Source organism: Stegostoma tigrinum, chromosome 28 (genome assembly GCF_030684315.1).
Source record: "Stegostoma tigrinum isolate sSteTig4 chromosome 28, sSteTig4.hap1, whole genome shotgun sequence".
In the NCBI taxonomy this organism is placed as follows: Eukaryota; Metazoa; Chordata; class Chondrichthyes; order Orectolobiformes; family Stegostomatidae; genus Stegostoma; species Stegostoma tigrinum.
The window spans coordinates 14884565-14909063 of NC_081381.1; the positions used below are offsets into that span (position 1 = coordinate 14884565).

The 24499-nt window shown below is 43.3% G+C and overlaps 1 protein-coding gene across 2 annotated transcripts in view; it reads right to left on the reverse strand.

The window, feature by feature from the left end:
* tmem201 (transmembrane protein 201) overlaps positions 1-24499 on the reverse strand; it is a 180677-nt gene that overhangs the window by 61782 nt on the left and 94396 nt on the right. The window lies entirely within an intron of this gene.

Genomic DNA, 24499 nt, shown 5'->3' on the forward strand with positions numbered 1-24499 from the left:
ATTTCAGTTTGCTTGTTACAGTAAAAGTCTTGATATATGATTGCTTCAAGTTGGTCAATGGGAATTAAAGTCTCTTGTTTAGTCATTGGCTTCTTTGGAGATTGCAACACCTGACTTATCCGTAACCTAAACTCTACGAAGATCTTGATGAAACAAAGTGAGGATGTTTCTACGTGAGAGAGGCAGCAGCAAAAACTTAACTATGGAACTGATTCAGTTTTCAGGCACTCAGGAGCCTCCAACAATTGTTTTCAAAATAAGCATTTTGCTGCACTTTCTTTCATGGGATGTAGGTATCACTTAGCAATATTTCATTCACCTCCCTAAGTGGCCTCAAGGACATGGTGGTTATTGAGATGCTGCCGTCAGTCATTTAATGCAGTTAGCCAGGGATACGCCATTGACTTCAATTGTACTGGGCTCCTTGATGCCACACCCTGTCAAAAACCAGCTGATATCAAAGGCAGTCACACTCACCTCTGGAATTCATCCCCTTGTCTATGTCTGGACTAAGTCTGTAGTGATGGCAGGAGCTGAGTGGGCTTGGCTGAACCTAAACTGAGCATCATTAAGCAGTATGAAAAAAAATCTCTGCCAGGCATTGCTGTCCATCAGAACTAACTGTCAGAGTTAATATTGCTATATCGCCCATCAGCCAGACCAGGTATCGACAGCAAATTTGCGTCTCTTAAAAGGACATTAGTGAACCAGATTGAATTTTACGAGAATTGAGTGGTCAATTAGGTTAGCGCAGGCAGCATTTGGTCAGATTTTTAAGAAAATTGAAATTTTACCATTTGCAATGGAGGGATTTGGGCCTGAGCCTGTTGTCACTGGGCTAGTTATTGTTACCAATACACCACTGTCTGCACTGTGCCACTTCTTCGTGCTTATGCGCAGACTCTGATTTGAGCATGGGAGATATCCAGGACCAGAGGTCAATGTGCACGCATGCCAATATTGTAACAGTGCTAGTACAGAGGGGCATGGCTAGCTGAGGAACACAAGTACTACACCTGGCCATAGTCTTTGCACTATCCAGTTGTGGGAAAATAGGCCAGAGTTAATAGGAACTGCAGATGCTGGAGAATCCGAGATAACAAGGTGTGGAGCTGGATGAACACAGCAGGCCAAGCAGCATCTTAGGAGCAGGAAAGCTGACGTTTCGGGCCTAGATTCTTATCCCACATCAGAGTATTGGGTTTTGTGGGTGACAAGTATATGATTGAAGAAAGTGCAGAAGTAGAATGAGATTGACAACATTAGAAAAAGAAATATGGTCATCATGGAAGGTCAATAAGAATTGAGGTAACAATTTGCCTGGAGTAGACTTTTAGACAAGATGGCGGTTCAGGATGGCTATCAGAAAGCAGTAGGTGATCTTGGAAAGAGTTCAGGCCTGGGTGTAGGAACTTGCAAGAGATCCTGCAGAGGCAGGAGCAAAGACGGACATTGTTCAGAAGTGGAAGTGGACAATCTAAACCTCAGCTTGAGACAGATGGATCCCAAGCTGTCAGCTACAGATCTGCAAGAGCCAAGACCTACATCCTATCTAGTGGAAGTAAAAAGGAGGGTTCATCGTAGAGGGTAAACAGGGGGTGGGGAGAGGATGAAATGGGGAACATCAATAGTTTTCCTAAGAGTTGGTTTGGAATTCAGGTGGTGATAAGCCAGCACAGCATAAAATGTACTCACTGTAGCCCACAGTTTGACTGGCACAGAATTTTGAACATTGGAGAATGCCCGACTTGATTGCACTGTATTATGTCTTGTTAACACAAAGGAAGCTCTGTGCAATCAGCTGATAACTGGCAGAAATCCAGAATCATGGAATTCAATCTCATAAAATGCTGTTTTTAAAAAAAAATCTGGAAAATCCCAATAAAAACAGAATTTGGCCTTCATTCACCATACTGAGCCTAATTGTAAGGAGGAGAAACATGATCCCTCAATGTACTGGTACAAAGCCCAGGCAGTAAAAATTGAATGAGTTACTTTATGGCCCTGACAACATGACCTTTTGGAACTCCTTTGGGAAGAGGTGGAAATGGTTTCACTGACTTGACTTTCCCCTTATTACAACACATCTACTCAATCCCTCAATTATTTGACTGTTGGGAGATGAGTTCCACTGGGGAGATTATATTTTTGTTTTTGCTGATTAAGGATCAGGCTTTGACTTTCAGATCCTTAGCTTGGCCTCCAAAATTTTCTGCAACCTCACCCTAACAAACTGAACCATCTTCCAGTTGTACATTGGTGTAAAAAGCTCCTCCTCCTCCAATACAAGTCACACACTTTTCTCCGAAGAACAAAATTTCCGTTACTGGCAACACTCAAGCTAGTGAAGAGTTTCCACTTCTTTGCTCTTGAATCTGTCGACTAGCCCCAGCTTCTCAAGCTCTGTAACACACACTTCCCATTCCAACAAATTCTAAACTAGCACTCCATAAGCTCCACCCGTCTAACATATTCCTTATCGAGGCTGGTATTCTGCCACTGCCTAAGACAGTCGGAAGTATATTCTGCAGAGTTTTAACACCTACCTTGTTGCTTCATTTGACGGTAGGAATTGGGCCTTGAGGATCTATTTGTCAATGGGGAAAAACAGAATTTATAGGAGCTTTGAAACTACAACTCGGAATCTCAGCTCCATTGTAAGCTTTGCTGAGGCAGCCTGACTACAAGAGCCAGCTATCCAGAGGTGTGTAATAAGATGGACAGTAATGGTGCACAAAGGCGGGAGGCTGGCACTAGGGAATAGAACTGGTATGAGCACAATGGGCCGAATAGCATCCTTCTGCACCGTAACAATTCCATGATTGGGTTGCTTTGAAAATATCTATAAGTGCACGCCAGCCAAAATCTTGCAATAAATTTGTGACTGTAATTCCCAGAGGCAAAGTTAAAATCTACCAGCGTTTGCTGCCTCAGAGACTGCAGTCCCAAAATCTCAAGCAAAACACAAAGAACCGTGGAGACTGGAACACACACACACACACACACACACACACACACACACACACACACACACACACACACACACACACGTGTGGAGAAACTCAGCAGGCTTGGCAGCATCTGTGGGGAGAGAGCACAGTTAACATTTCAAGTCTAGCAGAAGGGTCACTGGACTCAAAACGTTAACTCTGCTCTCTCTCCATAGATGCTGCCAGACCTGCTGAGATTTTCCAGCTATTACTGTATTTGTAATCACCAAATCTCAGTTTGCAGTCCGCTGGGGATCTTGACCTGCAGCTTATGAAGCCCTGCTCTCAGCTTTCACCTTCTTATAACCAATTCGTTTCTGGCCCCACTAAGCATAATTTTTTAAAACTCTACTGCCTAAGCACTGGGGATTTGCTCCCCTTAATGCTTTGCTTCTGTGTTCCTCATGTCACACTTCAAAATCCTCCTTTCGAAACATGTGTTTGGTCACCCCTATCTAAACCTCTCTTCTGAGGTGGCTCCCAGGTTTTTGCCTTGCACCTAGATGAAACATCAAACTAAATGGCAGATGGTTACCTTCTTCTAGTTCCCCCATTTGTACCGCCTATCATTCACTGAGCTTCCAATCACTGCCCCTCTCTCTCTCTCTTCAAGCACTGTCCTGCCATGCATATTTTTGTCATTTCCCCTTAATTCATCATGCTTTCTGTTGACATTTTGCCATCAGCCTGTGGAATGTTTCGATCAATGGCCCTGGATACATGCTATAAGTTATCATTCACACAGCCCACATCCACAAATGGGCTCAACTTATTATATTCCCATTATTGAATCTACATCTTGTATGCCTTATGTTCGCTGTGGAAAAAAAAAATAGACTGCAAAAATCTACAATATCACAAAACGTAACAAGGAACATACTAATCATATATCAACAAACTTAGGACTCCAACAGCCAAAGGCATAAACTGCAACTCTTAACATGTATAAGCAATTCAGAAAACCACAGTAAAACTGTTTATATCAGGTAGGGTATAACATAATTCTACCTCATTCAGATACGTGTCATTAATTAGTTAGCATCCAGGTACAGCTACAGGAGACAAGGTGCAACCCTCTGGAGAATTTCTGAATTAATTTCCTTTATTGCCTACACAATAAGAAATATTGAAGCTTTTGTTTATTTATGCTACAGAATTTTGATCAAATTTGATAATACCTTTTAAGAAGTGAAGAGTCAAGAAAGGATACAATATCCCTAACACCACATTAATTTTTCATTGAAGAGAGTTAGTGTAATATATTTAAGGTATTATACAATTTACAGCATATTATCCAAAAGACTCAGTCACATAAAACTTTTAATACTGATGTGCATTTTTCTGTTATTAGGAATACATTAGGATAATGTTCCTGCTCTCCCCGAGTTTAATATAAATAAACACACCTGTTGGCTCCATTACAACATGTGATAGAAATAGGAGAAGGCAGTCAGTGGAGGCTGTATTAGTGAAGTGTAAAGTCACAGGCTTTCCCTCGGTAACATGGAGTGAACTCTTACTGAAGTGTGGGGACCATAGGCGCCACGTCCAACAAGCCATTCTATGTGACCAAGACATTGGACAAAGACTGTTAACAGCTACTTACTGCAGTGAGACAGGTCCCATCACCATTGGGTCTAACACAAGTATTCATTAATGGATCTTACACGTAGACTGATTTTCCCCTCCCTAGGCCAAAGAGGATTCAAGCCAGCACCTACGCCAGTTAAGCTTGGCTAACTCAAGGGGAGAAGTCCAAACCAGGGAAGAACAAAACTGAATGGAATTTTTAAACAAAAACAAAGTTGCTGGAATAGGTCAGCAGGTCTGAGAAAGGGTCACCAGACCCGAAAGGTTAACTCTGTTTATTCCTTCGCAGATGCTGCCAGGCTTGCTGAACTTTTCCAGCAACTCCTGTTTTTGTTCCTGATTTACTTTCAGTTTTTATTGAACGAAATTTGTGTTTTTTTTTAAACTTTACATGTTTGTGGCACCCTTTGGGAGAAAACATGTAACAAACATGCAAATCCAGCTCTCATCTCACCCTCACCAACCCACAATACCACATGACAAGGAAAACAGAGACCGAAACAGATGCTAAAAATCATTGGAGATATGCAGGTCTGAACACGTAGGGTGGTTACCCTACTTTAGAGAAGATGATTCAAAAATCTCCCAAGCGATTTTTTACATTAGAGACTGAGGCAAAAGTAACAAAGAACAATACAGCACAGGAACAGGCCATTCGGCCCACCAAGCCTGCACCGATTCCTACTCCTTATTTAGACCCGCTACTTATTGCTCATATGGGGTTTCCATCCCTTTGTTTGCCTCCCATTCATATATCTATGAAGTTGCACCTTAAACGTTGCTATCGTGCCTGTCTCCACCACCTCTACTGGCTGCGCATTCCAGGCAGCTACCACACTCTGAAAAAGCTTCCCTGTACTTCTCCCCTAAACGTTCCCCTGCTCACTTGAACCTGTTCCCTTGTGTAGTTGACCTTTCCACCGCGGGGAAAAAGCCTCTGACTCTCCACCCTATCTATGCCTGTCATAATTTTGTAGATCTCTAACTGTGCATTGAAAACAGTGAGTTTATCCAATCTCTTGTCATAACTAAAACGTTCCAGATGGGGCAACATTCCGGTAAACCTTCTGTGCACCTTCCCCAAAGCATCCATGTCCTTCTGGTAGCGTGCCACACGATACTCCAAATGTGGCCTAACTCAAATTTTATACAGCCGTAAAATAATTTGCCAATTTTTATATTCGATGCCCTGTCCGATGAAGGCAAGCGTGCTCTATGCCTTCTTAACCACCTTATCCCCCCTTGTGTTGCCACCTACAGGCATCTGTGGACCTGTATGTCCAGATCCCTCTATGTCAATGCTACTAAAGGTTCTGCCATTTGTTGCGTCCTTCACACCCACATTTGGTCTTCCAAAATGTATCATCTTGCGTTTGTCCAGATTAAACCCCATCTGCCATTTCTCTGCCCAAATCTGCAGTCTATCCATATCCTGCTGTATCCTTTGACAATCCTCCTCACTATCTGCAACTCTGTCAATTCTGGTGTCATTTGCACACCTACTAACCAGACCACCTACAGATCATTCAGATATATCACAGCAGATGCTCCACGTGCAGACAGTGTGTTAAGAGTTGATTAAAGGATGATGTAACCAATAAAAAAAATCTCCTGAATGATACCAAGGATCAGGAAGTGAGATGCTGGAAGGAAGTAAGCTATATGCACAGGTAAGCGGATACAGAGAGATGCACATATACACACACGAACACGATTGGGAGAAGCCTGATGCCCAGCTCTGATACAAATAGGATATTGACCAGTTATTTCTTTATGTAACTAGGGGAAAGGTTGCAACATTAAGCAGACCAGTTAGCAGCTGAACAGGAAAGAGAGATGGGGCCCTCGGTAAGAGTGCCGGGTATTTCTCTTTCAGAATCTGACTTGTGTAGATTTACACTGTTTGTCCTCCTATCTCTTCAGTCTCCCAGTTCCCATTCAGCAGCTCACACTGACTCAGCTGAGCTATGGAGACAAAACTAAATGCCCTCAGTGTGGTCAGCACCACAAAGCACATTGGAGAAATGATTAGTTTTGACTGTCAAGGGGAGCCAGGTTCCCCAAATTGAGTCACCTATAAAATTCTAACAGCAATAAGCAGGAAAGATGTTCCCAATGAGTAGGGAGTACAGAACCAAGGCTCACAGTCTAAGGATAAGGGATAGGCCATTAAGGGCTGAGATGATGAGAAATGTCTTCACCCAGAGAGTGGTGAGCCTGTGGAATTCTCTGCCACAGAAACAAATTGAGGCCAAAACACTGAAGGAGGAATTAGGTATATCAAAGGGAATGAGGAGAGAGAGGGTACAGCCATGACTGTATTAAATGATAGAGCAGGCTTGAAGAGCCGAATGGCCTCCTCCTAGTCCTATTTTCCATGTTTCTACTAAAGACTCAAATGGCAGGTGAACTGTTTTTAAAGTGCAGGCAAATGTAGCAAACAACTTATGCTTAGGGTTACAAACAGCAAATGAAGTGAGATGAACAATGGTGAAATTGTTCACGGGCATGCCCACATCTTGTGGGCCAAAGGCAGTGTTTATGGAGCGAATGTTGGCCCAGATGTCTGTAGCACCTTATGCCTTCTTTTGGAATATTACCCTGGGATCTTACGTATGCGTTGATGAACCCCACCTCCCCTCCCAGACAACAGCACCTTAGATGATCTAGTAGCAACGTAACACTGGCCATGATTAGGTTCTCTTGTAGGACTTGAGCCGGAGATTGTTCCCTACAGTCCCAAGATGGGGGGATATCGATTAATGGCACTCTGATGTTGATGCATTTATGTATCTCACTGGCTCAATACATCACATGATGCATTGCTCATCTAAAGGCAACCCAAAACAAATTACTTTCCCACACCTGGTCCTATGACATTATTTACTCTCTAGTTTATACTGTAGTAACTAGATCCAAAATTCACTATATTAGTGCAATCTGGCTATCTAACAAACTTCACCTTTATTACAACTTCAGCTGCCTACAAAATTTGTAACCCCAGTCCAAACACTAGCTCTACATGTTACCGAGAACATCCAAAGAGCTTTCTGGCTTTTAACGCCAGTGGGTTCCCTCAATTTTTTTTCCTCAAATGATAATTATGATGTTTAACTTCCTCTCCTACACCTTCATTATTTAGTGTGCTTTGCAGGAGCATTTGCTTTGTTATGCACAGCATTATCAAGGTTAGTGATCTCTTGGAATAGCTTCAATTGCTTTAGGAGCTTTAGAAAGGAATTTCTCAGTTGTTCTTTCCTCCAAATTGACCTGGAATTTTAACGTCAAGGTTATCAACATTCTTGAGAGATCCCAAGGGTTCAAGGGTGCTGGAGGTGGAGGACAATGTTCTCTCTACACAGCCTGGGCACAAGTACAGTCTGTGTGTTACAGTGATCACATGGTCTTGGCTGACAAGGAGACAGAGTTCATATGCATTAAGCACAAAGCATTACAATTGGGAGAAGACACTGGAGAAACCAGGGAGTATTTGCTTGCCCATCCTTATTTGTACTTTCCCTTCAAGATATGGGATTGCTTTTTTTCCTCAAGAAATGTTTCAACTATTTTTCTCGTCGTTAGTTTTGTCCACTTCCCATCTCCTGGGGAAAGACTCCCACTGGAAACAAATATTCTCCAGTAACTTTGCCAAGTAGCCATTTGTCATGTGTGTGTGTGTGTGTTCCAGCAATCTGTGCAATATTTACGACAGGACGAAGAATGGGAGAGGGGAGGCTTGGAGAAAGCCAAAAGGAGAATTAACCATGTCCTCGCTCAATGCCCAAACTCAAGCACCTGCCCCAAGCAAAAACCAAACGAGCTGCGGATGCTGCAAATGAGGAACAAAACGCTGGAAAAGCTCAGCAGGTCTGGCAGGTTCTGTCAAGAAAAAAAAAATCAGAGCTAAAGTTTCAGGTGGAGTTCCGAGGAAGGGTCACCAGACCCAAAATGTTAACTCTGATATTTTTCTTCATAGATGCTGCCAGACCTGCTGAGCTTTTCCAACAACTTCTGTTTTTGTACCTGTCCCAAGTATTAGTCGACAGCATCAACAGTAGGAGCAATAAATTGTACTCCCCTCCCTGACCCAGGGAGTGCCAAAGCCTTTATACAGCCATCCTTGAGCAGGCATGTGGTCAAATCAAGGATGTCCCTGGTTTGCAGAGTGCAGTTAACCATTGCTTCGGCAAAATGGGCCATAAGGGAGGGTTTGATTTTGTCCAAATAAGCAGAGCCTTTAATAAACAAGAACACCGGTTTCATTTTGACTTGGATGGGAATAGGGATCAATGTTACAGAAGCACTGGGCTCAAAAAGAAAAATGTTTTGGTTGAATTAACTTCTGCAAAAGAGCAATGACATAATATCGTTCAGATTTGCCTGCCTGCACACTTTTATAGAGGTGAACACAAAAAGTGTTGAGTTTACACCACATTAGTCACAGTCAACGAATTGAGAGTGACTGAAAACTGACCCACATATATGTGTCTGCCTCAGCATGCACGAGTACCACCATTTATCCAACTCGATCATTTATCTGTCAGCTTGGCTTGGATCCCAGAGGGTTGAAAATTCAAAAACAAAAGCAGCAAAAAAAACCCCAGAATTCGATGTGTTGAGCTAACAGAATCTGTAGTAAAGTGATGATCTTTTAGATTGTCTCAAAGAAAAACATAGCTTGCCGAAGCACATATTAATCAGCAGCATGAGTAAAAAAGGGTTAGCTGCTGTGCAGGGACACTTTTTCACCACGCCGTCACAAACCCCTACCACCCCCAAATATCTGTTTCAACTCGTCTGGGATGACGACGTGCGTCCCTCGACGTGTATCTAACTGACTATTAAAAAAATGTCAGGTGCAGGACATGTTAATAAACTAACGCCCGCGCCCTCCATCACCACTCAATTCAATATCAGACGAATGTCGGTTCCACAGAAAGAGGAGCCACACTTACTTATTTGTTTAACTCCTTTCACAACCTGAGTCTTCCAAATCACTTGGCAGCTGAAGAAGTGCATTTGAAGGGTAGTCACTGCTGTAATACAGGAAATGTGCAGCCAACTTGTACACAACGACACATAAGAAAGGGTGCGATTATAAATCAGACAATCCGTGTTCGGTCACAAGGACAGAAAATGCTGGAAATACTCAACAGGCCAGGCAGCATACACATAGAGAAGCAGAGTATTAATGTTGCAGTTGAAATATTAACTCTGTATCTGTCAGCAGAGATGCCTCATGATTTGTTGACCATTTCTAGTGTTTGCTGTTTGCATTTCAGATTTCCAGCATCCACAGTAATTTGCTTTTGCAGCTGCAAATATTATTTTAAGTTAGAATTCCTGAGTGAAGAGAAACTTGCATTTCGGTAACACCTTTCACAATCTCAGGACATCCAAAACTACTTCAGAGAAGCTCTGACTCAATCTGGCTCCCATTCTAATTGTGGGAATCACAATCCAACTAGCTAATAAAAGTATTTCTTATCAATTTATTTTAATATTTGGAATGATTTTCTGGTATGATTGGAATTCACAGAAAATGACAAACTGCTCCCAGTCCACTGTGTATTATTTTCTGCATTAGTCACACATCATATGCATTGTGTATGTAGTCAGTGCAAGTCAGAAAAGTTGTGAAATGTGATACAGATGAAAGCAGAAATGTAACAAAATAAGATCACAATTAGAGTTTAATGGATAGTATAACAATGCTTGCAGCAAAAGCTAAAGGCCCCTCTCATAATGCTGCCCTGGCTAGATCTCAATTCTGCCTCCCAGAGGCAGCAAGCAGCAACAACAGGCAGCACACAGAAGACTGCAGCTTCAGAAATGTACAGCAACTGCTGGTAGACACTGAAATTACTGGACAAAATAAAAATTGCCCAGCAGAATCTCTATCACTTTCATTTTCACCTGCATCTCAAGAATATGATTAATTCATTAAGGATTTTCACAGCAGGTTTCCGTTCAACATTCAGCACAAATAACTTTGTGATTTAAAACAAAGCCCTGTGAATGCTGAAGATCTGAAACAGAAAGTTCTGATGAAGGATCACTGGACTCAAAACATTAATTCTTTCTCACTCCACAGCTTCTGCCATATTTGTTAAGCTGTACCATCAATTTCTGTTTTTGTAACTTTCAATGGTAGTGTTTTGTCGTGTGCTTAGTTTTAATGAATTAATTCGGCCCTGAGATATATATAAATTTGTTGATAACCAAGGACTCTTCCAGCAATTTTCAATCTCCTGAGGCACTGATGCTGCATAGATTACAGCTGATGTGTTAAGATGCTGCTACAAATCCAGTTTCTCTCTTTACATGTATTGCTCAAGTACCATTTTCCAGGGAGATGAGTTATAACAGGGAAGCCCTGATGTTAGAATGTCACTGTCAAGGGCAGTTTACATGCATTCTTAATTGCATGTTGATTAGCTCCTACCCTCTAAGAAATGACAGGTGATGTCGGGCAGAAAAAAACCCACAAGAAATGTGTTTACTTTTCATTTTAAAGAAAATAACTCGGGCATTTTACCTGAGCGTTACGCATGCCAGATGCACGGTGGCTGGCGGCACGGTGGCTCAGTGGTTAACACTGCTGCCTCACAGCGTCAGGGACCCAGGTTCAATTCCAGCCTCGGGCGACTGTCTGCGCGGAGTTTGCACATTCTCCCCGAGTCTGCACAGGTTTCCTAAAGGTGCTCCAGTTTCCTGCTGCAGTCCAAAGATGAGCAGGCTAGGTGGATTGGCCATGCTAAATTGCCCGTGGTGTGCAGGGATGTGTAGATCAGGTGGGTTATAGGGGAATGGGTCTGGGTGGGATGCTCTGAGGGTCAGTGAAAATCCTCAATGTGTAACGGTTCCTTGGCCAGTTTAGGATATCTGGTCAGCACAGATGGGTTGGATTGCAGTATTTGTTTCCATACTGTATAACTCTATGAATCTGTTTGTTGTGAATATTTGGATAGGATTAAAGGCTGGTCCAAAACTAGAGGATCATTTCAGTTCTTCTAACAATGTTCCTATGTTCCTCATTCTGAGATGCCTGCACCACACTGAGGAGAACAGCGAGCCTGTTACATCAGAGATCAAATAAAACAATGAAATTACAGACAGTGTCGTCTAAATTATTCAACACTTTGCAATTAGAATTAGCACCCACAATAAATTGCTGTTCATTAGGTCTGCACCATTCATCTAATAGATCACTTCAAGGTGGTCAGAATTTTATTTTTTGATTGCGCGGCCAGTCAAACTGAGCCTAACTCAATCCGAACCAAAAAAAGTGACAAGTACAAACATTCAATTGAAAGAGGTTCACTTCAACAAGATTGGGATGTCTTCTAGGAAAGGCTGGATAATCTCGGCTCGAGTTCAAAATAATAAAAAGCAACTTGATTGAAATAAAAAACATCCTGAAGTAACATGACAGCATACATGTGGAGAGAATGCTTCCTGTTATGGGAGAATTCAGAACGAGGTCAATGTTTAAAAATCAGGGGTCACCGTTTAAAATCAAGACGAGGCTGAAGTTTCTCTAAGGCTTTTGAGGTTTTGGAACTCTCTAGAAAATGCGGTGGAAGCAGAGTCTGGGAGTATTTTCAAAGCTGAAGTAGGTAGCTTCTTGTTAAGCAAAAGTTGAAAGGTTGTCAGGATTAGGCAAGAATGTCGATGAAGTTACTATCAAATTAGCCATGCCTTTACTGAAGGTAGGGACAAGCTCAAGGGGCTGAATGGCCTGCACATGCTCCTGATTCATAGGTTTGTAGATTTTAAAAAGCACAAACTTCACAAAAGGTCATCAAACAATTGACAATGCTCAAAGTAAAGTTCACCAAGCATCACTGTAACCGCTTTGTAAAAAATGTTGCAGCGGGACCAATCAGAATCTGGTACAAAAACAAATTCCAAATCATTTACTGCAATTCTTGGCAAAGCTCCTGATACAATTACGAGCCGCCTGTGTGGTCAAATCATAAAATTATATTATAAGCTGCTTCATTTTTAATTTAAATCAACAAAGTATTAAGATATGAATCTCAACATAAAGCAACATTTCCTTCACTGATCTTCTGCACACTCAGGGCAGGTGATTTTTGTTTCGAAAAAAGGGAGCTAATATGACATCAAACTCATCTCATTATGCTTGCAAGGTGCTGGAGGAATAGAAGCATGATTCTGTGGCACATTTGCCTTTAACGTGTGCAGGTTTTGAAAGCCGATCTTCATATTCAAACTGACCCTACTTTTAATGCTATAGTGTCGAGCAAAGCATGAACTTATATTGACAAATGTTTTACTAATTAGAGCAAACAAGGAAGCCATTCTCTAGAGAGAGAGATAATGGGAACTGCAGATGCTGGAGATTCCAAGATAATAAAATGTGAGGCTGGATGAACACAGCAGGCCAAGCAGCATCTCAGGAGCACAAAAGCTGACGTTTCGGGCCTAGACCCTTCATCAGAGAGGGGGATGGGGGGAGGGAACTGGAATAAATAGGGAGAGAGGGGGAGGCGGACCGAAGATGGAGAGTAAAGAAGATAGGTGGAGAGAGTGTAGGTGGGGAGGTAGGGAGGGGATAGGTCAGTCCAGGGAAGACGGACAGGTCAAGGAGGTGGGATGAGGTTAGTAGGTAGCGGGGGGTGCGGCTTGGGGTGGGAGGAAGGGATGGGTGAGAGGAAGAACCGGTTAGGGAGGCAGAGACAGGTTGGACTGGTTTTGGGATGCAGTGGGTGGGGGGGAAGAGCTGGGCTGGTTGTGTGGTGCAGTGGGGGGAGGGGACGAACTGGGCTGGTTGAGGGATGCAGTAGGGGAAGGGGAGATTTTGAAACTGGTGAAGTCCACATTGATACCATATGGCTGCACGGTTCCCAGGCGGAATATGAGTTGCTGTTCCTGCAACCTTCGGGTGGCATCATTGTGGCAGTGCAGGAGGCCCATGATGGACATGTCATCAAGAGAATGGGAGGGGGAGTGGAAATGGTTTGCGACTGGGAGGTGCAGTTGTTTGTTGCGAACTGAGCGGAGGTGTTCTGCAAAGCGGTCCCCAAGCCTCCGCTTGGTTTCCCCAATGTAGAGGAAGCCGCACCAGGTACAGTGGATGCAGTATACCACATAGGCAGATGTGCAGGTGAACCTCTGCTTGATGTGGAATGTCATCTTGGGGCCTGGGATGGGGGTGAGGGAGGAGGTGTGGGGACAAGTGTAGCATTTCCTGCGGTTGCAGGGGAAGGTGCCGGGTGTGGTGGGGTTGAAGGGCAGTGTGGAGCGAACAAGGGAGTCACGGAGAGAGTGGCCTCTCCGGAAAGCAGACAGGGGAGGGGATGGAAAAATGTCTTGGGTGGTGGGGTCGGATTGTAAATGGCGGAAGTGTCGGAGGATGATGCGTTGTATCCGGAGGTTGGTAGGGTGGTGTGTGAGAACGAGGGGGATCCTCTTGGGGCGGTTGTGGCGGGGGCGGGGTGTGAGGGATGTGTCGCGGGAAATGCGGGAGACGCGGTCAAGGGCGTTCTCGATCACCGTGGGGGGAAAGTTGCGGTCCTTAAAGAACTTGGACATCTGGGATGTGCGGGAGTGGAATGTCTTGTTGTGGGAGCAGATGCGGCGGAGGCGGAGGAATTGGGAATAGGGGATGGAATTTTTGCAGGAGGGTGGGTGGGAGGAGGTGTATTCTAGGTAGCTGTGGGAGTCGGTGGGCTTGAAATGGACATCAGTTACAAGCTGGTTGCCTGAGATGGAGACTGAGAGGTCCAGGAAGGTGAGGGATGTGTGGGAGATGGCCCAGGTGAACTGAAGGTTGGGGTGGAAGGTGTTGGTGAAGTGGATGAACTGTTCGAGCTCCTCTGGGGAGCAAGAGGCGGCGCCGATACAGTCATCAATGTACCGGAGGAAGAGGTGGGGTTTGGGGCCTATGTAGGTGCGGAAGAGGGACTGTTCCACGTAACCTACAAAGAGGCAGGCATAGCTGGGGCCCATGCGGCGTCACACATACTGAAACCATCACATCTCCCCCACCTCACACCTCTACAGCCTGAGGAAAAACTGCCAAGAATCTGAGATAAATTCAAAACTGTGAACCTCTATTTGTACACTATGTCTCAAGTCACACAGCCCTTGATAGAAAAACTACATTCTGCCCTTTAGCAATCAGAAATCAGGATTCTTTGCTAAACACATGACTGTAGAGACTCCTTTTTTGGACTGGGACTTAAAAATGGGAAATGATACAGCATCAAATTGAAGGAATGCAGAAGCTGACGTGGCATAAGAGAGAGAGAGAGATGGGCAGAGAGAACGAGAGTGTCACCAGGACCCCTTGTGCATTTAAGTACAACTTTGTCCTATTTAACAATGATGACAGACACCTTGGCTCCATGGGTGTGTGTCCAGGGGTAGTTTTGCTCAGTGACAAACCTTTGATTGAATTTTCAACCGGTTGTGCATATCCAGGAGGACTCACACAGTAACAACTTCTTGACTGATTCCTGGGCGAGTGGCTACAGTTTCGGTCATAGAGATATCCAGCACAGAAACAGACGCTTCAGTCCAGCCTGTTCATGCAGACACATATCCTAAATTAATCTAGTTGCATTCGCCAGCATTTAGCCCAGATCCCTCTAAAGCCTTCCTGTTCATGTACCCATCGAGGTGCCTTTTAAAATGTTGTTATTGTCTGTTTGGATAATATAGCAGAAACATCCAGCCTGCCAAAGAGACAGCATCTCTGTCTGAGACTGAATAAGTCACGGTAAATACTGGAGCAGCTATTTTCTGGAGAAGGGTCCCGACCCAAGACTTCAGCTTTCCTGCTCCTCAGATGCTGCCTGGCCTGCTGTGCTCCTCCAACTCCACACTGCGTTATCACTGACTCGAGCATCAGCAATTCTTATTATCTCTACCGGAGTAGCTAAGCTATTCATTCTCTCAGTCTGCAAAGGGAAAAAGGGAACAGTCAGAGACACTGGAAGGTGGATCCTTAACTGGTGAATGCGAGTGAGAATTGGTGTTTCCACAACTTCATGTCCTCAAAGAGTCAAAATGACGTGAAAGGAAAACATCACCCTCATGTGGACTGCTGCCAGAACTGTGCTTCACTGACCGTTTGCTCCTTCCCCACCCATAATAATTGCGTCTGTTTTGCATCTTTGCGCATTTGTTTGTATGCATATGGGAACCTCTTAAGAGGGGCAAAGATAAATTATAGAAAATAATACGTTAACAATTTGTGTTTCATTCCAGCAGTCAGTTAGAGACAGTTTGCAACAAACAGTTGTTTGCTTGAAAAGTACAGAAACCTGGTAAATGGTTTCTTTTAACTGGAGTTTGTCAGGTAAATTAGAGACTTTTGACAATTTGATTAATCTTTTTAACAAGACAACTTTGGGAATAGTGCGGCTCAGTTTCCAGTAAGTTATGTCATTGTAAAGATCAACTCTTTGATAATTTTTGAGGGACAATATCTCGTCCTACTAATTAAATCAGTTATTTCTCTACACTCAAAACATTAGACAGTTGAAAGAATATATGAGCTGAAGTCATTCGTCTGGATAATAGGAGAACACAGAATGGGCAAAAAACAAAATTGCCCAAATTATCGCTTGATTACTGAGACTGCAGCCAGTGGAAACAGTTTCTCTTCACTAAACTGATCAAAACCTTTCAATAGTTTAAATGCCACTATCATACATCTCCCTTCAATGGAGACCAAGCCTCTCTTGTCTCCTAGTGGAGGCCGCATCCTGCCTGGCAGGATGCTTCAGTTTCTCATGGGCAATACCCATTACACGATAAGTGACACTCGCCCACTCCCAAAGGTCTATCTACCCTCGGGGTACACAGCTTCAGCTATTGCTTTGCCTCAGAAGCAGCACCTAAAATTGAGATGTCAGTTTCCACACTTGCGTTGATGGTACTCCATTTAAAGTTTTTGAGAAGGTTTGTAGCTCGGGTTGTGGATGAGGTTGTAGACTTGCTCGCCAATCTGGTGGGTTTGGTTGCAAACGTTTTGCCACCCTGCTGGGTAACATGGTCAGTGTGCCTCCGGTGAAGTGTTGATGTTCTGTTATTTACTTGCCTCAGCTTGCTGGGGTGGTTGGTTAACTCCCCGTTCTGTTTTTCAGTGGTTTGTATATCGGGCACAGTTCAATGCATTTGTTGATGAAGTTTTAGTTGAAATATCAGGCCTCCAGGAATTCCCTGGTGTGCTTGTTTGGCTCGTGCTATTATGGATGAGTTGTCCCAGTTGAATTCATGTCCTTCTTTGTGTGTACTGAGCCCAGTGAGACTTGGTCATGTCTCTTGGTGGCTACTTGGTATTGGTGTATCCGTGTTGTCAGTTTTCTTCCGGTTTGGCCTATGTAGTGCTTCTCAGTCCTTGTGTGGTACTTTGTATATTATCCCAGTTTTATTTGTGGGGAATGGGATCCTTTATGTTTGTCAGTAGCTGTCTCAGGGTGATTGGTTTGAGAGCTACCCCAATACCCAGGGATCTGAGTAGTCTTGTGGTCATCTCTGAAATCTTTCTGATGTACGGTAGGGTGACTAGTGTGTCTAGTCACATTCTGCCTTCTTGCTGTGGTCTGTCACAGAGATAATGGTGGATTGTGCTTTTTGGGTATCCACTCCTTTCAAAAACTCCATAGTAAGTGCTCCTGTTCTGCTTTGTACAATTCTGGGTTGTTGCAGTGGGCTGTGGCTCGTTTGGATAATGTCCTGATGCAGATGTGCTTAAGGGAGTTGGGGTGGTTTCTGGACTGTATGTGTGGTCTTTCTGTATACGCTGGTCTGGAGTATCCCATTGTTCTTACGTTCTACCATTAGGTCTAAGAAGGATAGTCAATTATTGTTCTCTTCTCTTTTCGTGAATTTTATTCTGGCGAGGGTGACTATTTGTGTTGGTGGGTTTCTTTTAGTCTTGTGCATTCAATAATCACAAAGATGTTATCGGCATAACGGACCCAGAATTTGGGTTGTACAGTTGGGAGCATTATCTGTTCTAACCTTTGCATTACTGCTTCTACAATCAGTCCTGATACTGGGGATTCCATTGGTGTTCCATTGATTTGTTTGAATATACAGTCGTTGAAGGTAAACTGGGTTGTGAGGCACGGACCTGGCAGCTTCAGCGCGCTGTCCTTGATGTCGTCGGTGTCATGGGGTGCCTGCCTTCCTGATTCATCCAGCAGTGTGGCAATTGAATCTTTGGCCAGGTCGATATTTATGGATGTTCCACACTGTAGGGAATGTAATCTAATCTAATCTAAATAGTGCTATTATGTCAAAGGATACCATTATCTCGTCCTCCTCTATCCTAGTGTGCTTGATATTGTTGAGGAGTTCCTGGGAGGAGTGGGTAGAGTTGTCAAGTAGGTATTTCAGTTGTCAGTGTCATTCTTTGGCTAGTCTATATATTGGCGTGCCTGGTAATGAGACAATGGGTCTAAAGGGGGCCCCTGGCTTTTGTACCTAAGGGAGTCCATAGAAGCGGGGTGTGTTAGATCCCTCTGGCTTCATTTTTCGGTAGTCTGTCTGGCTGATATCTCCTAACGTGTGTAATTTATTCAGGATTCTTTTAATCTGGTTCTCCAACTGTGGTGTTCAGTCTATTGCCATCTGTGGCAGGTGTTGGCATCGGTATCTGCTAGTAGAGCATTAGCTTTCTTGATGTATTGGGCAATACAGGCACCCCACGACACTAACCGCGCCAACAAGGATAGCACCCTAAAACTTCTGGAACCGTGCCTCACAACCCACTTCACCTTTAAACCCACCAGCTTGCCGAGTATGTCTACAACCTTATTACACTCTTTTTTAGTTATTCCTCTTGCAACTTTCTTTCGTGTTTAGAAATTGGTTAATTGCTTGCTTCGCCTCCAGAGCTGGAGGAGTAAAAACTGCCTCCAATTAATTTTGGGAAGAGGTCATCATTCAGTGTCCCTGTCCCAAACTGAGTCACGATTCCATCTTTCTCCTTAGAAGCTTCCTGGCTCTAAGCCAGGCTGTTCTTAACCTGTTTGACCAAAAGGTGCAATTCCTACCACCCATCCACACCAGCACTAACCCTGTTTATTTCTACCTCAATAAAATCAGCCAACACCCTTGCCTTTGCTTAGCCGCCACTGAAAGCTCAGTCATATCAATTTGCCTCTAGTCTCGATTCTTCCAATGTGCTGTTCTCGCACATTGTGACCTCCACAAATTTGAAACTCTGCTGCCCGTGTAAGAAAAGCAAAATTTTGCGGATGCTGTAAATCTGAAATAAAAACAAAGTGCTAGGTCTGTCAGCAAGTGTGGAGGGAGAAACAGAATTAATACTTAGAGGAAGTCACATCAGACTCGCAACATTAGCCGTTTCTCTCTCTGCAGATACTGCCAAGTTTCTCCAGCACTTTCTGCTACTTGCACCGAGTCCCATTTACCTATGATCCAGCCCTGACAGCCCTCTGTGGTAAAGAATTCCACAGATTCACAATCCTCAGAAAAAAATTCCTTGTCTCTGTTTAAATGTGTGACCACCCTATTCTGAGATTATGTCTCTGAGATTACTACTCCTGGACTCTCCCTCAAGGGGACAAAACCTTTCCACATCTACTCTGCCAAGTCCCCTAAGAATCTTGCATCTTTCAATAATATCACCTCTTTCTTCTAACCTTCAATGAGCACAGATACACCCCACTCCACCTCACCTGATAAGATGATCCCTTCACAACCAGGATGAACCTCGAGAACTTTCTCTGGGTTGTCTCCAATGCCAGTATATCATTCATCAACTTTAATTTATAACTTAAACTGTTCTATCAATGGCAACTGTATTGTCAGCTGCCTCATCCCTGCATTCTGGACATGTGTCTCTCATCATTACTGATGATCTTTTTCTCTCCTCTCTGATAAGCCGGTCTTTATAAGGTAGGGGTGAAGGTGAGATAGACCTTAGGTTTAGGGTAAAAGTTCAGCACAACTTCGTGGGTTGAAGAGTCTATACTGTGCTGTACAGTTCTATGTTCTATGAAAACGCACTCTTTTGGCCAAGGTTTTGACCACGTGGTCTAATAGACCCTCACATGGCTCACAGTCCAATTTTATTCTCGACTCTCACCATGGGATGTTCAAGTATATTAAAGGCACTACACAAACACACCCTAACTAGCTCAGGTACAACTACAACCATTGGACAGCAGCAATTTTCACTGCTATGTTGTCTAGCATTCCCTACTTCCTTAAAGCTGCAAAGAGAATTGTGAAAGCATTCAGCCACCATTTATATGAAGAGTTGCACATTGCTGATCTCACAGGCGAGTTGACCTCCAACTTCTAGCCAAAATTCTTTGTGCTTTTGACCAGTTCATCATTGACATAAAGCTCATCCTGGTCTAAACTGGCCTGACAGAGTCAGAGAGTGGCACAGAACTGAAGGCGGCTGCATTCTGTTCTGGCCCCATTCTCGTGGCTCTTGGGGACAGTCTGTGACCTGGGAACTCTCTGATTGCGAGGCGATGATTGAAGCTTGAATTTAGTCCCACCAAAATGTTACTAAAGTAACAAGTTAACCTCCCCCACCCCCAACGTCCTTGGTCTAAAACTTTAGTCTGTGAAATTTGAATGTCACATGGCCAATAAGTAGCACAGCCTGACAATGCAGACTTAGAACACACTAAGAAAAAAAACACCAGAGATTAAGATGTCCAACATGTTAAAGGGAATTCCTTCAGTGCCAGACATAGTGCTTTGAATTAATCTCTTACTTATTTCTTAAACCTAAACTGTCATCTCAAAGTGCTTTCTTTATTTTAATATAGCTTTTATAATTGCTGTTTGTTTGGAGCAAGTTCTGAGATTTGGCATAATTACCATTTACAGTTGTTATATTTCATCTTATTTTTCCTATGGAGGATTTGCAAAGTACTAATTTTAAAAAGTAATGAAACAAAAACACTGGAGGCCTGTGACCAGCAGTGTTCCACAGGGATCGGTCCTGGGTCCTCTTTTGTTTGTCATTTAAATAAATGATTTAGATGAGAATACAGAAGGCACGGTGAGAAAGTTTGCAGATGACACTACCTGGTGGCATTGTAGACAGGGAGTAAGGTTTTCGAAGATTACAAAGGGATCTTGATCAAATGGCTCAATGGGCTGAGAAATGGCAGATAGAGTCCAATCTGGAAAAATGCGAGGTATTTCATTTTGCTACAACAAGCAAGGGTACAGCCTTAGGTAGTGTCGTAGAACAGAGGGGCTTAGGGGTGCAGGTACATAATTCTGTAAAGTTAGCTTCACGTTTTGTCACCATTCTAGGTAACATCATCAGTGAGCCTCCGACGAAGCGCTGGTGTTATGTCCCGCTTTCTATTTATCTGTTTAGTTCTGGTCGCCCTGATATAGGAAGGATATTATTCAGCAGGAGAGGGTTCAGAAGAGATTTGGACGTTGCTGGGTATGGAAGGTTTGAGTTATAAAGAAAGGCTGAGGCTTTTCCCAATGGAGCAAAGCAAGCTGACAGGCGACCTGAAAGAAGTTTATACAATAATGAGGGGTATCGATAGAGTTAATGGTAGTTGTCTTTTGCCTAAGGTGGGAATTTCAAGACTAGAGGGCACATTTTTAAAGGCGAGAGGAGAGAGTTTTAAAAAACACGCAAGAGTCAATTTTTTTTTAAACAGAGGGTGGCTCGCATGTGAAATGAGCTTCCTGAGGAAGTGGTGGATGTTGGTACAATTACAATAGTTAAAAGTCATTTGGATAGATACATGAATAGGAAAGGTTTGGAGGGATATGGACCAGGAGCAGGCAGGTGGGACTAGTTTAGCTTGGGATTATATTTGGCACGGACTAGTTGGACCGAAAGGTTTCCATGCTATATGACTCTATATAGAGTAACAAACCTCAGGCAGATTGCATTACACGCAGTAACATTACAAATAGAAACAAATATCAAACACACTACAAAAACATGGGTAAAAGTGAAATCCTGTTTTAAACAAAACAATTTTTAAAAACTTCATTTGAGGGCTGGTCATGGGTTATGGCAGGGACAGCGGGAGAGAGAATGAGAGTATTTTGCAGATTAAGCGAAAAATTGAAAATAGAATCCTTACAGGATAGAAAGCGGCCGATCGGCCCATCAAGTCCACTTCAACCCTCTGTACAGTATTCCATCCAGACCCAGCCCATAAACCCTGCATTTCCCACAGCTGGCCCACCTCGCCTGCACATTCCTGGACACTATGGGCCATTTCCCATGGCCAATCCAACAAATGCACACATCTTTGTGACTGCTGAAAGAAACTGGAGCACCCACAGGAAACCCACGCAGACACAGGGATGGGAATAGGGATACGCTCAGGGTCAGACAGTCACACAGACTGTAACCTAAGGCTGGAATTGAACCTGGGGATCCGGCACTGTGAGGCAGCAGTGCTAACCACAAAGCCACTGTAATACCCTGTGATAACATGTGGAAAATTGTCATATGGTGTCTAATTCCAATTATTAATGAAAGATGCTGAAGCAAGTCTGCAGGTAGAACAAATTGAGGGTATGAGAATGCTGGGTTGGGATAGAAGATTGCAAAGTCTTTCATACAATTGTGAACCTTTTTACTTGGCACAGCAGGACAAAGAATACAAAACAGAACAAATGCCACATACTCCCTGTTGTGCATTCCCCCACCTTGACCCTGGTTGTAGTGATTTCTTAAAAAAGCAGCACCGCCTCCAGCACAAAGACCTGGACAACAATCCAGATTTGGGCTGATAAGTGACAAGCAGCATTTATGTTACACGTGTGCTGTTGATGATGGTCATCAACAAGAAGGATTCCAACCGTCTCTCCTTGACATTCAAATGGCATTATCGTTGCCAAATTGCCCACTGATCGGAAACATAACTGGACTGACCACAAACTCTGTGGCTATAACAGCAGGTTAAAAAGCTGGGAACTGCACAGCAAGTGTCTCCCCAAAACCTGTGCACATCCACAAGGCACAAGCCAGGAGTGCAATGGAATATGCCACAATTATCTGGATGAGTACAGCTCTAACAACACTCAAGAAGCTTGACACCAACCAGGACCAAGCAACCACTTGAATGGGATTGCATTCACCTTGTTAAACATTTATAACTGCATCAGCTAAACAATGGTGGCAGTCTGATTCATCTTAAAAAAAATGCATCAACTCACTCACCTTCCAAATTTGCAGATATAAAACTTTCCAGCAGGAGGGCAGCAGATACATGGGAATGCCAGCACCTGCAAATTGCTCACCAAGCCAATCTCCATCCTGATCTGGAAGTTTATCACTGCTCCTTCATTGTCAATGGATCAAAATGGATCCCTCTCTAACCACTGAGAGTGGACTGCAGTCGTTCAAGATGGTGGTTCACACAATCATCTCAACAGCAATTAAAGATGAGCACAAAACTTTGGTGTTGCTCCCCACTGAATACAAAAACAACAATACAGTACAGGAGGAGACATCTAGAGTCGTTGTTCCTGGGCTGTCTGAAAGAATGAGACATCAGAGCTACCCTCTGCACTTACCCAATGTCTTGTAGCTCCCCTCATTTCATGTGCACAGATAAGGCAGTGCAAACATCTACTACACACCTCATCATCTACATTCTTTTTCTCCATATAACATTCAGGCACAGAATGTAGCCGTCACTAACAAGATCAATATTGACAGCCCATCCCTGATTGCAGTGAAAGTAAAAGAAAGGAAAAGTAGAAACTGCTACTAATTTCAAATCTTGCTTCACAAATCTCCAGTAATTGAAGTCTGAAGGAAATGAGATTCCACATTTGTAATAGTTAATTTTCTGTGCCAAGGATGTAGATTGGCCAAGGAGTAAATAACACTCATCACATTGTTGAAAAAGCTTTAGGAGGTGATGGCAAGCTGCCTTCTTGAATAAAATCAAAACAGTGCAATGCTCAACCATTTCCCAGGCCAGTAAAGACCGAAGTTGTTGGCCTGGAGTCACATCTATACCAGGTGAGGTAGGGACAGCCGTTTTCATTTCCAAATGGACATTAGTGAACACGTTGCATTTTTAACAACAGTGCAGTAACTAATATAGTCACCATTACAGAAACTTGCTTTCATTCCAGATGTTATGGACCCCAGCTGTTAGATTCATGGACCACTGGTCCACCACTGTGAGGTCCATGGCATTTTTTAAAATAAATATATTCCGAGGATCCAAGCAGTTACCAATCCCTAACTGTATTTGAGAGGGCAGCATTATTCAGATTTCTTGTAACATGAATACCGTAAATGGAGAGCTGGTGATGGGAATAATAAAGGGATGTGATAGCATAGTGGTGAGGTCACTGAATTAAAACCCTAAGCTAATGTTCTTGGACCTGGTTCAAATCCCACCATGGGAGTTAGCCGGATTAAATTAATTAAAAAGCAAATCAACAAATAAAGCTTTCCTAATGGTGGCCATATAACCATTACAACATTTGACAAAGACCCATCTGGTTCACTGATGCCCTTTAGGGAAGGAAACTGCCATCTTTACATGGTCTAACCTACATGCGACTCCAGACCCACAGCAATGTGGTTGACTCTTAACAGCCCTCTGGGCAATCACGGATGGGCAATAAATGCTGCCTCGTGAGCAGCACACAGATCTCTTGTAAGAACATAAAGCAGTTTTATTCACAAACTGATCTGTTAAAAAAAAACCTTAACATTTTGTGCAACTTTGTCATGCAGTATTTTTAACCCAGGCACATCAAGTTACCTCTTACTGATCTGCTGTGTACATTTTTAAACTTTGGAAAATTTGGCAAATTATAAGTTAGTGAATTAAAATGATCATTTTAAAAGACCCACTCTTTGCTCTCTCAGCGTTCATATTGATACAACACAAATGAGGACATGCAAGCATGAACTGACAAAATGGATTCAAACC